Source organism: Mastigoproctus giganteus, chromosome 4 (assembly GCF_048544385.1).
Source record: "Mastigoproctus giganteus isolate SK-2022 chromosome 4, ASM4854438v1, whole genome shotgun sequence".
In the NCBI taxonomy this organism is placed as follows: domain Eukaryota; kingdom Metazoa; phylum Arthropoda; class Arachnida; order Uropygi; family Thelyphonidae; genus Mastigoproctus; species Mastigoproctus giganteus.
In genome coordinates, this window is record NC_143578.1 from 147,348,485 (window position 1) to 147,366,722 (window position 18,238).

The 18,238-nt window shown below is 37.4% G+C and overlaps 1 protein-coding gene across 1 annotated transcript in view; it reads right to left on the bottom strand.

The window, feature by feature from the left end:
* Window positions 1-2,292: 2,292 nt before the first annotated feature.
* LOC150087120 (twitchin-like) overlaps window positions 2,293-18,238 on the bottom strand; it is a 3,511,780-nt gene continuing 3,495,834 nt past the window's right edge. The window contains 1 exon segment of the mRNA XM_090372971.1: window positions 2,293-2,882. The gene's annotated coding sequence lies outside the window, so the exon portion shown is untranslated.

The following is an 18,238-nucleotide window of genomic DNA, read 5'->3' on the forward strand; positions in this document are numbered from 1 at the left end:
ATTTCTTAACCTATTTCTTTATTTTAGTGATTTTCTTTACCGATTTCTTTACCTTGATTTCTTTACTCTAGTAGGAAAGGAATGAATCAGATAAGTCCACTAAATATTGATGGTTAAATGTTGATGATACTGCTCAGTTGGCTAGCAAATTAAATGAGTATTTTGCATCTACATTCATATATGAAGATATATTTGGGGAGGGGAATACCAGAGGTGAATTAAACTTTGGCAGTGAGCTAGATGATTTTGTAATAACTCAGAGGAAAGTGGAGGAGAAATTGTTGAAGATAAACATAAAAAAGTCACCCGGTGTGGATGGGATCTATCCAGTTATATTAAAGGAGGCAGCAAAGGAAGTAAGCAAACCCTTAGCTATAATTATGTGAGCTTCCTTGGACTCAAGGGAGGTACCCATGGACTGGAGATGTGCAAATGTGACCCCAATTCACAAAGGAGGATCAAAGGGCGACACAAGTAATTATAGAGCTGTTAGTTTAACTTCTGTTCCAGGAAAATTAATGGAGGCACTGGTTATAGAAGGACTGCAGGATCATCTCGACAAGACTTCAGTTATAGCTCAGACACAGCATGGTTTTGTTAAGGGAAAGTCTTGCCTGACAAATTTGATTGGATACTATGATGTGGTCACAAAGGAACTGGATTTGATATCATATATTTGGATCTTAGAAAGGCTTTTGATATTGTTCCACATGGAAGGCTGCTGAAGAAATTGGAGCAGTATGGCATTGGAGGCAAATTGCTGCTATGGATAAAGGTATGGTTGAGTGGGAGAAGACAGTGATGGTAATCAATGGACACTGCTCATTGTGGACTAATGTTATTAGTGACGTCCTCAGGTTTCAGTGTTGGGTCCGTTGTTGTTTTCTGTATTTATAAATGATATTGATGATAGTATATCAAGCTTAATGTCCAAGTTTGCAGATGATACGAAGGTTGCAAGGGTTGTTATGGGCACTAATGACAGTATTGCTGCCGCAACAGGATCTAGAAAAGTTGAGCAGATGGGCTGAGAGCTGGCAAATGAAGTTTAACATTCACAAATGTAAAGTACTACATAGGGGAAGCAATAACCCCAGAGTAACATATCAATTCTATGGTACTAATCTGACAGTGGTAGAGAATGAAAAGGACCTGGGGGTAATTGTGCAGGCAGATATGAAGTTTTCTGAGCAGTGCAGACAGTCTGCAAGGGTAGCTCATAGTGTCTTGTCAATGATATACAGGAATATTTTTGGCAGGGATATGGAGGTGATTATCCCCTTGTATAAGGCAATGGTCGAGCCACACCTTGAGTACTGTATACAGGTCTGGAGGTCTCATTTTAAGAACGATGTAGAGCTGTTGGAACGAGTACAGAGAAGGGCAACAAGATTAGTGAATGGAACAAAGGGTTGCTCTTACGAAGAAAGGCTTAAGTTTTACAAATTACAGTGTCTGGAGACTAGGCATCTGTGAGGTGATCTGATTGATGTGTATAAAGGCTTGAATGGTTTGAGCATGCTCAATTCTGATGGGATTCTTCCTCTTGCTCAGAATAATCACCTGAGAGGGCATAAATTCAAATTGAGGAAAGACAGTTGTAGGATATATGTGGGGAAGTTTGCCTTTAGCTAGTGGGTAGTTAGTTGGTGAAACAGACTTCCTTTGTTTGTTGCGGAAGTTGATAGCCTAAATAAATTTAAGGCTGAGCTGGACAGGTATTTGGAATGAACGGAGGGGTGAAATGGGAGTGGGTTTTTTTTTTGGCTGATGCTGCATAAGCTTTCTTTCTTGCATCATATGCCTCTACTAACGCTAATGCTAATACTTATGTGTTTTAAATTTTCAACACAATATTATATTTGTTTTTTGAAAATTAAAGGTGTAAAAAACATTTTTACACCTTTAATTAAAAAAAATCCATAAATTTTTCCAGAAAATAAAAAGAAATTTATATCTGTCAGATGTAGTACTGCCACATTTGTAACAATTAGGGGTAACATAACTGCAGAGTTGATTATTTGAATCCAGGTTGTACACTAGAAATCTCTAAGCTGTATATTAATATTTCCAATTTGAACAAATAGGCAAAAAAAACCTGACAATTAACACTGAACAATTCTCATTGCAGCTTGTGCATGTGTCTAAATTAGAGATGAGCCCCATCTTGGGGGGAGATTTCATTTTTCCTATATCCAGTATGCTGGATGTAGCTGCTCTAAAATAAATTAACCACTTAATTTTAAACATGTAAATAGTAAATATATATAACAAAAAAGATACTCTAAGATATTTAACAGATATATAAGCAATTTATTCACATCAGGCCATTCTACAATTTCTTTATTCAAATTTTCCAAAAATGGTGCTAAAACAGGCTTATTAAGTTTTTTTTTTTTTTTTTTTTTAAATTCTGGTGAAAAATATGTTTTTACTGAAATTATATTCATTACATGTGATATTATGAACCCAGATAGGCACATCTTATGTCTGTTGTACAAGTTTTAATTTGCTAATAAAGAATAATGTGAACTGTCTACTGTTGCATTCCACAGTGAATATATTTATGATGATTGAAAAACATATTAGAAATAATGACAGGAGGTGTGAAAAGCTGCCTGACAGTTACTTATTTCAGCAATGAAATCTGTGAGAGACCTTTTCACCGGCTATACTCCTGTGAATATGTTCTTAATTTACATTATATTCTGATGAAGGTATTTCACACGATCCAGAATACTGCTCCTTAAACTGCAAATGATGATGATTATGTTTAGTTCCCTGGATATTCTCATTCACATGGCAATAAGACTTGAAGGATGTTGGAAACCCAAATATAGTATTTTACACCTTGGATGTAGCAAAACTGGTTGATGTATGATCTGAATGAAAAATATAAAAAATAATAATTCAATGAAACAATAAACCATTTTTTAAACCATTACATTAAAAGATAATAAACCATTACATTTTACTAAATTAAGAATTAAATTTATTCTAAATTGATTCAAAATCAAGAACTTTTTTTGGCAACACATTTGAGCTTACTTATATAACTTCAATTATTCCAAAAGGACCTACATTATTATTATTATTATTATTATTAGCTATATGGTGCAAGGAAGCCTGAGGCTTATGCTGCACCAGCCAAAAAAAAAAATCCCAAATTACCCTATTACCCTGAGAGAGAGAGAGAGAGAGAGAGAGAGAAAAAAGTAGAAGGGAATCACCAAGAAAGAGAAGAATGATGATATCCAGCTCAGGACCCTGGGTGTGCCAAGCCCATACTCAACAGATGTGAGCCCCCGGGGTTAAATTGAAAAATCAGTTAGTCTGTAACTAGACTGTTTTGAAATTTCTAGTTTGCACCAGTTTGAAGGCTAGCTTATTTTTTTAATGCTTTCATTTTTTCTTATTTTGTAAAAAATTATATTTATGATTGTTTTTTCCAGAGTTTAAACATTTTTTGGTATTGTTGGAAAGCACAATGCACTCTGGTGAGAAGAGAGAGACCAAATGCAGTAGTACTCAATAAGTACTATAACATACGAGGGGGTATCAAAAAGTTTGTACCCTGACCTAGATAAAACATTAGGAAAATGCCATTTTTAATATAAGTTGTCTACACAATAACTAACATGTAAAATTTCACTCCCATAGGTCAGTGGCGCATAAACTTATTTCGCTCATGACCCCCTTTATTAAATATAAAATTGACGTGACCCCGAGGTAAGATGACTAGATTTTTAGAGAATAAAAATGGCATTTTATAAATTATGTAGTAGAAAATTTTATTCGAGTACTGAGACAGGAATAAAAAAAAATTGTTTCCTTTTTAATTTACACATTAAAATAATTGTTTAATATTTTAATTGAATACAGCAAAAACAACAAATCAAATTCTTATTATTTCATGCAGTTAATACTTAAATAAGAACAATAAAAGAGGTCCACAAAACTAGATTATGTTATAAGAAAGAGTTTTAAAATATTAATGAAAAAATATTAAATAATACCTAACAAAAAACAATAAAACTGTTATTTAAGATATTTCCATATTGCTTCTTGATTAGTGTCCTCACTTGCAATTTTCTTCGCATTTATCCGAGCATCATCGGCTGAGTGATTGATTCTTAACCATCTTTTCACTGTAGGAGTAGGCTCCCATTCCGTTAGAGGTAGGCCAATTAGACTAATAGTCATTGTGTTTGATATATTAGAAACAGTTAGGTGACTTCTCTTCTCTGAACATATTATGTTCATCTTTGAAAAACCCCTTTCTGCTTCTGCTGAACTTACAGAAATTGTTCTGCTGTAAGTTCAGCAGAAGCGGAAAGGGGTTTTTCAAATATTTTTAGCTCTTTGAACACTTTCAGGAATTGCATAATTCTGGGAATTTTTTAAAACGTTTTCCACGAAATCTCGATAATCATTAATATCAATTTGGTAATTAAAATGTCATTAAATACAAGCAATTTTTCTTCAGCTGCTTTCCATGGAACTAGTACTTCTTCAATATTCCAGTAATCTGACTCCAAAAAATTGAGAAATTGTAATTTATTCCTATCTTGAAATTGGCTACAACTTGCTTTTAAATGTTCACAATCCATTAGTCTTTTTTTCAAATTCGTTATGATGTTTTCTAAAAGTCTTTCCCAAGGAAGCCCGACAAATCGATGTTTTTCTACAAATTTTATATTTTTGAAGGTTTCTGAAGTAATTAATTCATCAACTTTTTTTTTGTATGGACCCTTTTCCTTTCCAAGAATTTGAAATGCTTTAATATATCTTATCACGAGTTTTTCAGCCTTTATTATGTCTATATTTCTTTCTTGCAGTACATTTGAAAGAAGAGAAATTTCGTTTAAAATAGCAATCATCAATGCCAAATCAGTTATAAAATATATATTTTCAAGACAGGCAGCCATACCTAAGTACTTTTTATTTGAATAAAAATAGTGATGTAGTGCTGGATAAGCGTGCCACACAGCTAGGGTTGACCTTAAACTACAGGCAGCCCATCTCGGAACCAAAACTCTACCAATCTTTATAATTTCAATTCCAAGTTGTTCAGATATTTTGGAAAGTTCAATTGGATTGATGAAAATAGTATATATCTTATCAATAAATATTTTAAAATGATTTACTTGCTTTATTTCCTTTATCAAATCATCTAAAACAAGATGGAGGCAATGCTTTAAACAGTGCCATATTATTATGTTTGTAAACTCTTTTGCAGTCCTAGTGCTCACTCCAGATTTTCTCCCAAGCATAACACTGGCACCATCAGAGCAAAATTCTATTAAATTTTTTTCTAGGTAGTTCTTAGTAAGCCCAACATTATTTGCCCAACTATCAGTTATAAACTTTCTATAACTGAAGAACATATTGTCTCTGCATCTTGTTTTTCCAATTCAACTAGTTCAACAAAAATTGTTGGTGATGTAACTGAATCCTCATCTTTTAAGAAAAGTATAATAAGTGGTTTGCAGGATATCATTGAAGCTTCATCAATAATCAAACATATTTTCAGATTATTTTCAATAATTTTATTAAATATTTCTTTTTAATTTCCTTTGCAATGAAATCAACTACTTTCACAGCAGTTTTACGAGAATGTAATCCTATTCCCATATCTAATCCATTTTTAATTTGCAGTTCTATCTCATCTTCTATGTCTGAAAACGGTTTACATCTTTTTGCCAGGCTGTAAACTGTATTAAATACTCTAAAAGTAGCACTTAAATATTTTTCATTCATCGTATCTATTACTTTTGTTATTGAATCCTTCTCACATTGTTTTAAGTTCTCTTTACAAATGTTATGAGCTTTTGATGAAAAATGTTCTTTCATTTTTTTCCTTAGAGAAGCTTGTTGTACCTCTTTATTTTTCCCTGATGCTTCAATCTGAAAACATTTCCATTCTTTTGACACACGAACACTATTCTCTTTTATAAAGTCATATTTTGCACAATACTCACAACCTAACGTTTTGTTAAAAATTACCAGTCCGTCATATTTTCTTTAAAATTGTTATATTGTTGTACTGTCCAGCATTCAGGAAGATTATTTTCAATTTTGGAGTTGTTATCGTTTTTTATTTCAATAATTGACGTGCTGCTTTTTTCAAGTTGGAGTGGTTGTGCTTGTGACTGTTTTGTACCATCCAAGGCCAATTCTGATACAACAAATTCTAATTTTGGTTTCTTATTGAAAAAATCTGTCAAACTCTGTTGCCTTTTCATCCTTTTAAGGACTACTGCAAAAAATTTTAAAAATGTTTTATTTTAATATATTATAGAGCAGGAGCGGATATGTGCCTTTATATTTGAATATTTTTACTGGTTCTGTCCATGTGTGGTCATATCATAAACTTTTATAAACAAAGCACTGTGCTTATACCTACATTTTCTTCATTTTATCGATACTAAATGAAAATTTCTTGCCTGAATTAATAAATGGCATAGGCTATGCAGATTAAATACGATAGAATAATGTGTACAACAAACCTGTTTGTAACTGGGGTCCATAGTTTATAATATATACGTAAGTTAGTTATAATCCAGTTTAATACAAATATATACTAACAAAATCAGTAGCTTTCAAGACGTGTGTCTCTTCATCAACTGACAAATTAAATACAAAAATAGAACGAGCTGAGTGAGGCACGTTAATCATGCGTCGTTGTTGCATGGACGTGCGCTGCTTTCTACACCACTGATCAGCCAGCAATAAAAAGGTTGTCTCTAGGATGGGATGTAGACGTATGCCTTTCTGGTGATTTAATGCCTTTGGATTGTTTACTATGTTGAGTGACTCTAGCCATAGGCAGTGGCGAAAGTGTCGTGAGTGGTCTACTATTTCAATATTTCAAAGTCGCGTTTGGGGTCAAGATCGTGGTTGGTGGCCCAAAAATGTTCCGCAACCGCGGACTGGTCAGTTTCGGCAAGCCAGATTGCTCTGTCGTGTTCCGTGAGGCGATCCTGGAGACGCCTTGATGTTTCTCCTATGTAGCAACTGTTACAGTCTTTACAGGTGATGCGATATACCACATTGCTGCATAAGACAGGTGTGACAGGGGTCTTCACGCTAGAGACAAGTGAACGTAGGTTCCTGCAGGGTAATTGCACACATTTGATGTTGTAACTTCTAAGGACCTTCTAGATCCGTCCTGACACGCCTGGATAATAGGGAATGTAGGCGGACGATATACCGACTTGGTTTGGTGGTCTTGGATTGGATGTGAGTTCTTCTGCCTGTAATAGGCATCTGCTTAGTACATGGGATGGATAACCGCATTTGGTTAGGTCCGCCTTCACACGGGAGATCTCATTACGCCTAATTGTGTCGGTGCTGGAATAGCTCCAAGCCCTGGAGAATAGGGTGCGGGCAGTGCTATTGAGATGGCTTGGTGTGTGGCCGGATCTGTAGTTAGTGAATTGACTGCACCACATAGGTTTGCAGTATACTGAGGTCTCTAGATGTGGGCCTACGCGATGCACTAGGACGTCCAGGAACGGGAGCGTACCGTTCACCTCTGATTCTATGGTAAACTTGATGAAATTAGATAGGGAGTTGAGGTATTCCAGCAGTGCAGTTTCAGAACCACGTGGTATTACGGTAAAAATATCGTCAACGTATCTACACCATGCTATGGGTGCCCCTGTCAGTTCGGTAATAGCCAACATCACCATGGAAGATCTGGAGGAACATATACACCAGAACCCACCTACACCTATTACAACATGGTGTAGATACGTTGACGATATTTTTATTTTGTTCTATTTTGTTTAAATTTGTTTTATTGTTTTATTATCTATTTTGTTCCGTCATATGCAATTTCATGATCAGCATTGCTGACTGTACTAGATGAGCGCCTAGGCTGCTCAAGAGCAGGGTAGTCATCATTGTCCACTGTTAGCTCCTTTTTGCCCTGGGGGTTAACTTCCCCTCCCATATTTCCGGCCCCACCACGGGGAGGCAGGAGCAGTGCTGCAAGGAGGCCAAGCGGTTAGAAGGGTTAGTGTTAGTAAAGAATGTAATATGTATATATATATATATATAGTATAACAAAAAAAAGACTTAAATAGAAAGGGTGCAGAATATTTGCTGATGCTACCGAGGCAGTGTTAGTTGGGTCGGAAAACTGCTAGCTTGGGGGAATACAAGGACAAATAGATTAAAAGTAGCTAATGGCAGAGGTGAAAGTGATTCGTGCACTGCTTCTATTGGAATGAGCAGCAGCCTGGAAAACAAGATGCAGGGTATTTCAGAGACTGCTGAGAATCACTGCAGTACAAATAAACACATGGGTTGTGTTAGGGTAGCTAGGAATAGGAACAGGTATTAGCATTAGCATTAGTAGAGGCATTTGGTGCAAGAAAGCAAGCTTATGCAGCATCAGCCAAAAAAAAAAAGAAAAAAAAAAAAGTAACATAAATAAATAAAAATAACCACTTCCACTTCACCCCTCTGTTCGTTCGAAATACCTGTCCAGCTGAGCCTTAAACTTATTTAGGCTATCAACTTCCACGACAAGGGATGGAAGTCTGTTCCACCTACCAACCACCCGCTGGCTAAAGGCAAATTTCCGCACATCTATCCTACATCTGTCTTTCCTCAATTTGAATTTATGCCCTCTTAGGTGATTATTCTGAGCAAGAGGAAGAATCCCATCAGCATTGAGCATGCTCAAACCATTCAAGGCTTTGTACACCTCTATCAGATCACCTCGCTGGTGCCTAGTTTCCAGACACTGTAATTCGCAAAACTTAAGCCTTTCTTCGTAAGAGCACCCCTTTGTCCCATTCACCAATCTTGTTGCCCTTCTCTGTACTCGTTCCAGCAGCTCTACATCCTTCTTGAAATGAGGCCTCCAGGCCTGTATACAGTACTCTAGGTGTGGCCTGACCATTGCCTTATACAAGGGAATAATCACCTCCTTATCCCTGCTAGAAAAATTCCTATATATCATTGACAATACACCATGAGCTACTCTTGCAGCCTGTCTGCACTGCTCAGAGAACTTCATATCTGCCTGCACAACCACCCCCAGGTCCCTTTCATTCTCTACCACTGTCAGTGTAGTACCCCAGATTTGATACGTTGCTCTGGGGTTGCTGTTTCCCATATGTAGTACTTTACATTTGTCAATGTTAAACTTCATTTGCCACCTCGAAGCCCATCTGCTCAACCTTTCCAAATCCTGTTGCAGCAGCATAGTGTCAGTAGTGTCCTTGACAACCCGGCCAACCTTCGTATCATCTGCAAACTTGGACATTAAGCTTGATATACCATCATCAATATCATTTATAAATACAGAAAACAATAAAGGACCCAATACTGAACCCTGAGGGACTCCACTAATAACATTAGTCCATGATGAGCAGTGTCCATTGATTACCACTCTCTGTCTTCTACCCCTCAACCACCCCTTTATCCATAGCAGCAATTTGCCTCCAATGCCACACCGCTCCAATTTGTGCAGCAGTCTTCCATGTGCAACAGTATCAAAAGCCTTTCTAAGATCCAAGTATATAATATCAAAGTTATTCCCTGCATCCAGTTCTTTTGTGACTGCATCATAGTATCCAATCAAATTGGTCAGGCAAGACTTCCCCTTAACAAAACCATGCTGTGTCTGAGCTATAACTGAAGTCTTGTCTAGATGATCCTGCAGTGTTTCTTTAACCAGTGCCTCCATTAATTTTCCGGGAACAGAAGTTAAACTAACAGGTCTATAATTACTTGTGTCGCCCTTTGATCCTCCTTTGTGAATTGGGGTCAAATTTGCACATCTCCAGTCCACGGGTACTTCCCCTGAGTCCAAGGAAGCTCTCATAATTATGGCTAAGGGTTTGCTTACTTCCTTTGCTGCCTCCTTTAATATAACCAGATAGATCCCATCCACCCCAGGTGCCTTTCTCGTATTTATCTTCAACAATTTCTCCTCCACTTTACTCTCAGTTATTACTAGATTCTCTAGCTTACTGCCATAGTTGAATACACCTCTGGCATTCCCCTTGCCGAATAACCCCTCATGCGTGAATGTCGATGCAAAATATTCATTTAGTTTGTTAGCTACCTGAGCAGGATCATCAACAGTTGACCCATCGATATCATGGTGGGAGACATACACACTTTAGCTTTTCACGGTTGCTTGGTTGTAGGGCCTGTCTTTATATATTTCATCTGATTTCAAATATTCATTAAGCAAAGATTGCGAGGCCTTTATATGTATTTTAGCATTAGCATTAGTTGAGACATATGATGCAAGAAAGCAAGTTTATACAGCATCGGTCAAAAAAAAAAAAAAAACACCTTCCCATTTCACCCATCCAGTCACTCCAAATGTTTGTCTAGTTCAGCCATAAATTTATTTAAGCTATCAACTTCCACAACAACAACAGAAGGAAGTCTGTTCTAGTGATCAATTACATGTTGGCTAAAGGCAAACTTCTACACATCTATTCTACAACTGCCTTTCCTCAATTTGAATCTATGCCCCCTCAGGTTCTTAGTCTGAACAAGTGGAAGTATCCCATCAGCATTGAACCTGCTCAAACCATTCAAGGCTTTATAGACCTCAATCAGATCACCTCACAGGTGTCTAGTCTCCAGATGCTACAACCTGCAGAATTTAAGCCTTTCTTCATAAGTGCACCCCTTTGTTCCTCTCACCAACCTTGTTGCCCTACTCTGTACTTGTTCTAGCAATTCTACATTCTTCCTAAAATGAGGTCTTCAGATATGTATACAGTGCTCAAGGTGTGGTCTGACCATTTTCTTATACAAAGGGATAATCACCTCCTGGTCTCTGCTAGCAAAATTCCTAGATATCATTGACAAAAATCCATGACCTGCACAGAGAACTTCATATCTGACTGTACAGTTCCATTATTTTTCCAGGAACAGGTATTTTTCACTCTCCACCTCCCTGAGTGTAGTACCACACAGTTAGTATGTGTCTTTGGGATTACTGCTACCCATATGCAGTATTTTGGGTTTGTAAATGTTAAACTTCATCTGCCTAACTTTTTCAGATTCTGTTGCAGTAGCATACTGTCTTTATTGTCATTAAGGTCAGGCCACACCTAGAGTACTGTATACCGGTCTGGAGGCCTCATTTCAAGAAGGATGTAGAGATGCTGGAACGAGTACAGAGAAGGGCAACGAGATTAGTGAATGGAACAAAGGGGTGCTCTTACGAAGAAAGGCTTAAGTTTTTCAAATTAGTGTCTGGAGACTAGGCACCAGCGAGGTGATCTGATAGAGGTGTATAAAGCCTTGAATGGTTTGAGCATGCTCAATGCTGATGGGATTCTTCCTCTCGCTCAGAATAATCACCTGAGAGGGCATAAATTCAAATTGAGGAAAGACAGATGTAGGATAGACGTGCGGATATTTGCCTTTAGCCAGCAGGTGGTTGGTTGGTGGAACAGACTTCCATGAAGTAGTGGTTTTTTTTTTTTTTTTTTGGCTGATGCTGCATAAGCTTGCTTTCTTGCATCAAATGCCTCTACTAATGCTAATGCTAATTAACAACTCTGCCAACCTTTCTATCATCTTCAAACTTGGACATTAAGCCTGATATACCTTCATCAATATCATTGATAACTACACAAAACAACAATGGGCACAGCACCAAACCCTGGGGGACTCCGCTAATAACATTAGTCCACGTAGAGCAGTGTCCATTTATAACCACTCTCTGCCATCTCCCACTCAACCATCCATTTATTCATTGCAGTAACTTGCCCTTAATGCCATACGCTCCAATTTGTACAGCAGTCTTCCATGTGCAACAGTATCAAAAGCTTTCCTGAAATCCAAGTATATGATATCAAGATTGTTTCTAGCATCCAGTTCCTTTGTGACCACATGATAGTATTCAATCAAATTGGTCAGACAAGACTTCCCCTTAAAAAACCCATGCTGTGTCTGAACTATTACTGCTATCTTGTCTAGGCGATACTGTATCAATTCTTTAACCAGTGACTCCATTATTTTTCCAGGAACAGAAGTTAAACTAACAGATCTATAATTATTTGTGTCACCCTTTGAACCCTCTTTGTGAATTGAGGATACATTTGCACATCTCCAGTCCATGGAGACCTCCCCTGACTCTAAGGATGCTCTCATAATTATGGCTAAGGGTTTGCTTACTTCCCTTGCTGTCTCCTTCATTATAACTGGAGAGATTCCATCTGCCCGAGGTGCCTTTTTTATTTTTAAATTCAACAATTTCTTCTCTAATTTATCACAAAATCACTTAGCTCCCTGTTAGAGTTTGATAAACGTCTGGCATTCCCCTGCTTGAATAACTCCTCAAGCATGAATGTAGAAGAAAAATACTCATTCAGTTTATCAGCTACTGCAGCAGGATCATCAATAGTCGAACCATCTATGTTAAGTGGACCAATCTGATACATCCCCTTCCTTCTGGTAAAGAACGCTTTGCTATTTTTCTTTGCATCATTTTCTAAAGATTTCTTGTAATCTGCCTTTGCCTGCCTAACCTCATTTTTGACTTGATTACAGACTAGCTTATATCTGTCATAGGCTTCTGTATTGCCTGATAATTTATATGAATCCCATGCATTTTTATTCTCTGCCACAAGCCTCATTAATTGATCCGACATCCATTTAGGCCTGAATCTTGAACAGTATTTCTTAGTTGGTATGAAAAGCCTAGTAGCCTCCAAGATTAAGTCCCTAAAGAATTCATTTAGAATTCACTGTTGGTAACATCATCAGTTGATCCCACTCTATAGAATTTAAAAACTGTCTGAGACCTCTGCAGTCACCTTTACAAAAACAAAAACCCTTGATCATAGTTACATCTTTAAGTAAATCCCACATCAATACACTGTGATCACTCTCACCTAGTGGTTCCTTTATCTGCCAATTCATAATGCATGCATGATCACTGCTGATAATCAGATCACGGGTATTACTCCCTCTGGTTGCCCTTCAAACATGTTGCCGTAGAAAATGTTCTTCCAATAACTCTACAAAAGTCTCACTAGTGTGTGTGACCAATCCACAGGTTCCAGTCAATATCTAGAAATTTAAAATCCCCCATTAAAAGACATTCTGATCTGCTGGCCCATTCTATTTCTCTGCACAACTGTTCATTGTACTCATCCACGTCATCAGGCCTATAACATACTCCTACTCTCATTTTTCCTTTCTCAGTGTTTATGTCACACCAAACAAACTCAATATTGCACTGTCTACCTGTGTCAAATGGATGCACTTCCTTAGATTTTATGTATTTCTTAACTAACAGCATAACCCCTCCTCCCTTCCTACTCTGTCTATCCTTTCTGTATACATTGTACTCCCCACCTTCCAATTCTTCACTGCTTACATCTGTGTGACACCATGTCTCTGATATCCCAACAATATCTGCCTTTGATGTTTCGATCAACACATTCATTTTCTTCCATAATGAATTGATGTTCTTGTTCCCTTGGGAGGTGAGCTAATTTCTGCTATTAGCTGTAATCTTTGTATATCATATTATTATTATTATTATTATTATTATGAGCAATATGGTGTAAGGAAGTCTGAGGCTTATGCTGCACCAGCAAAAAAAAAATTTCTGAGTCATCCTGAGAGAGAGAGAGAGAGAGAGAGAGAGCGAGAGCGAGAGAGAAGTAGAAGGGAATCACCAAGAAAGAGAAGAATGATGATATCCAGCTCAGGACCCTGGGTGTGCCAAGCCCATACTCACCAGATGTGAGCCCCTGGGGTTAAATATATTGTACATTCATACAGAATGAGTGCCCAGTCCTCACTCTTGCCAGGACTGGGGAAGTTTTCAGAGCACTGTGCTGGGTGACATTTAGCCATCCTAATATGCTTATCCAACAGAGTTGTATAACAGAGAACCATAATCTAGGCATGAATAAATTAGAGACTTGTAGAGGTGTAGTAAGGTATACCAATCAGCTCCCCATGACATGGACGAGATTGAGTGAAGTATATTGAAATGCAAGTAGTTCTTAAATGAATGATGTGGGTTTGGAAGTTTAGCTTGCTGTCTAAAATCTGCCCAAGAATCAACTGTATTAAAAAGGAGAATTGGAGTAGTTTATTTCTAGTTCAGGATCAGGATGGAGAGCCCATCACTTGCATTTCTTTTCTGATAGTCGATAACTGTTCCATGAGTCCAGGATTCTATTTTGGTTATGGCAAGTTGGAGCTGCCATTCAATAGTATTCGTACTTTGAGACTGTCAGGAAATGGTAAGGTCCCTCGCAGACATGTAAGCTTCAACAGTTTTTGGGATATCTGTGTCATGTTGCTAACTCGAATTGAAAATAGTGTTGAACCAAGTATCGAACACTATGGTACTCCTTCCTCCTGAATGTGAGATGTAGAGAGTATGTTTTTATATCAGACTTGAAAAGAATGCAAGCACAAGAAATTTTGAATTATTTCAGGGAAGTGTTCCTTTAATCCTAGATGGTAAAGATCTATGATAATACCATGATAGGCGCCTCCGTAGCCAGGTGGGAAGGAGCAGCAGTGCGTAGCACACGCTTCTTGATTAGACCGGGGCTCGAGCCCGTCACCACCAAATACGGAGGATGCGGAAAGGTTAAGGAATGACCACCGCATATCCTGGAGCAATATGGCCTTAGTTGCTAATGCTCCTAAAAACCAAACAACAACAAACAACATAATACCATGATACTAAATAGTGTCAAATGCCTTTTCAAGATCTAAGTTCACCATGGCTAGATGTTGTTTCATGGCAAAGGTGCTGAAAATATGAGATTTAGCTTTGATGAGCACATCTAGGGTTGATTTGTTCTTCACAAAATTATACTAATGATCTGTTAGGAGATTCTGTGACTCCAGGATGCAAGTTGTTGAACCATCCTTTTGGAAATTTTACTCATGCAACTTGTAAAAGATATTGGCCCGCAATTTTGAACAAAGAAGGATCTTTTCCTGGTTTTGGCAGTGTGATAATGAATGAATGGTGCCAGGAAGAAGGATAGGCATTTTCAAAGATCCTATTATAGAAAATTAACAGGGTACACAAGTTCTCTTCAAGTAAATGCTTCAGCAGGCCCAGATGAACACCACCTGAGCCCGTGGCACTACTGGAAGATCTATTTAATGATTCTTTCAGTTCTGTTAACTTGAAGGGTTGGTTGTATGGTAATGAGCTGTGTGAAGAAGTTAATATCATTCTGCACCTGCTTTGATGATCTGGAAGGAGAATGCATAGGAGGCAGAAGCAGAGATTGTAGCAAATTATTTTGCTAGTGCTTTAGCAACTTCTTCAGAGTAGACAGGTCTTTCCCTTTCCAGTAAATACTGGAGAGAGCAGCTGAATGAATTTGCCAAATAGGTGCCTATATCCTTCTCCAGATGAGCAGTGTGTTGATGTCTTTTTTGATGGTAGAGGCAAAAAGAATTAACAAATTATGTTTTGCTTTCCATCTAATTTGTTTTGCTTTAAAGTTTTTTATAAGCAATTAAGGTTGCTAATGGTAAGATACTTGTGGAAATTTTTCCATGCATGATTTTTGTGCCTGTTTGGCATTAAAACAATATTCCACCAGTGATTTTGGCGAATGTGGATATGTCTTGAATTTTAGAATGAAAGCATTAGCTGCAGTCAAAATCTAATTGGTTATTCAAGTAGTTACATCATCAATAAACAGTCTGTCTAAAAGGATTTGGGCAGAATAGCTGTCTCCAGTTTGCCTTATTAAACTTCCAAGTGGATCACTGACCAGGATTTGGAGTTACCCCCTGTTTGCATTAAGGAAATAATTGGAAAGTGATCACTGTTAAAGGGATCGGTTAACGCCGATCATGTCAATTGAAAAGGTGGATGGAGAACAAACTGACAAGTCAATTACAGAATTAGATCCTGTAGGAAGATGGATGTGGGTGGGAGATCCAGTGTTTAGTAAATTAAGATCATTATTATTCCTAAATTCTTCAATCAATTTACCTCTTGCGTCTATTGTAGTGGATCACCAAAGTCACCAATAAGACAAATTGGAGCTGGGAGTCGTATAAGGAGGTTGTCGAGTTCTGAATGGTTGAACACAAAGTCAGGAGTATGACAAGGAGTATTTGAGTCAATGTCTTTATGCTGACTGTGAATTAAAACTTAAAACAAAAAAAAAAAAAAGAGGAGAAAAAATTTACTCACTAAAGAGTGCTGGAAATGACCTTGAATAGATATCATTATCTGATTTTCTGGTTGAAAGTGATGCATTGCAGATGTTTGAAAATTCTGTTAGCAATCTAATAACAATAAATTAGTTCATTTATAACAATAAATTATGGCACAGATGGTGGAATGTAAATAGAAACAAGGGTAACTGAAGTATCAACCAGATTTTTAGCTGCCACAGCTTCTAGGTGGTTCATAATTGGATAGGCTCGGCGGAATGTTAGAATTAATAAAAATAGTGCTCCACATGCAAGAGATTCTGAGCTCCTATCTCATCTGTACATAATAAAATTCAAAAATTTTGGTGAGACAGACGGTGACACGAATATTTCCTGTAGGCCTATGGGATTGAACTGAGTGATTAAATCCTTTTAGTCATCAGAATAACTGCTTAGTCCTATGCAGTTCCACTGTAAAATGTTGTGCATCATTTAGGTTTAGCTGAAGATGATCAATCTGACTGATTTTTGTATGAGGAGCATTTTTACCTGTCTTTTTTTTGGCAGATGGGCCATCCAATATCCACAGTATCACTCACATGAAGTTCTAGTATGGGTTCCTCATAATATGAGTATACATTCACTTCCACACTGTTGGTGCATGGTTCGGTTTTCTTACTGTCTTTAGCAATGTTCAATACTTTTTTATTATGTGAGGCCACTGGAATATCAGTTGGGATGCTAACTGGAATATCAGTTGGGATGGAATGTTGATCACTTTGCTGGTTTTAGTTTGAGGTGTGCCTTTTCTACAGGTTGATAGTGTACTTTTAACCCAGTTAACTAATAAGGAGAGTTAGTCAGTATTGATACAACTGTCTGATCTGCAGTTGAAAGATAGTTTAGAATAATAGATGCATAGGATCGACTAGGCATGCTCAACATGACTTGTCTGCGTGCCTCAGGGTAAGTGACTTTATGTTCAATTCTGTATTCTTGAATTTTATTTCTTGTTTTCCACATTTCACATGATTTAGAAAAGGCTGGGTGGCTTCCTTTGCAGTTGGGGCAAATGGAAGTTGAGGCTGTGCAATCTGCTTGTGTATGCTTCTTGGAACCACAAATAGGACAAATGGCATCACCTATAGAGGTGATGCCATTTGTCAGAAATATGGCATCACCTCTACAGGTGATGGCCATATTTCTGGAATCTAAAATGAATGGAATTTTGGATATAAGGCCAAATTCAGCAGTTTAAATAGCTTTAACTGAGGATGGAAAATCTGGAGTGCTGAAAGTTAGAATGATGGATCGAGTTAGAATCAGATTTCCATCTTTTTTATTCATTATACATTTGACACTGATTACTTTTTGATTGCTAAGTTCCTGAACTAATTCTTCAGATTCTGTATGTAGGTACCACTCTATGATGCACCTTTTAATGAATTTAAGGTATTGTGGAAAGTAACAGATATTGGCAGCCTGCCAAATTTTATTGTTTTGAACAGCCATATGGAATGTTTTGGAGGTGACTATTTCAATCAGGAGGTCTCTGGATTGTTATTTGTTTTACCATTTTTGGTAATCTAGTGATGGATTCCAAATAGCTTTGAATAAGAAATGGTGATAACTTGAACCTGGGTGGGGAGGGAGGGTGTATCACTAGAAAGTTTGGCATTCATTGCACTGTGCTTCCCTTCAAGCCTGTTAGGTTGGTTAGAGTCATTTCCATTGGACTTTTCTAATCTTGAGCTTGAAGCCTCTAAAGGTGGGAAGTTATTCAAGTGCATTTTTTTCCCTTTTAGCCCTGGTAGAGGGATTTTCTTCTTCCAGGTTACTGCATGTTCATATTAAGTAAAACAGTGTTTTACATAAAATAGCAAATGATGTTCATGATAAAGCAAAGGCCAATAACATGCTTGGGCAATGTATTGAAGCAAAGAGTGGCCATGGTAGTGTCTCTGTCTCTGCTTTAATGCATTTTGACACTCTGTTTAATGACATCTTTTTCATATATTCAATGCAATAATAAAAAAAAGCATGTTATTCTCTTTTGACAATAAAATACTTTGCATTTTTCTATGTTTTT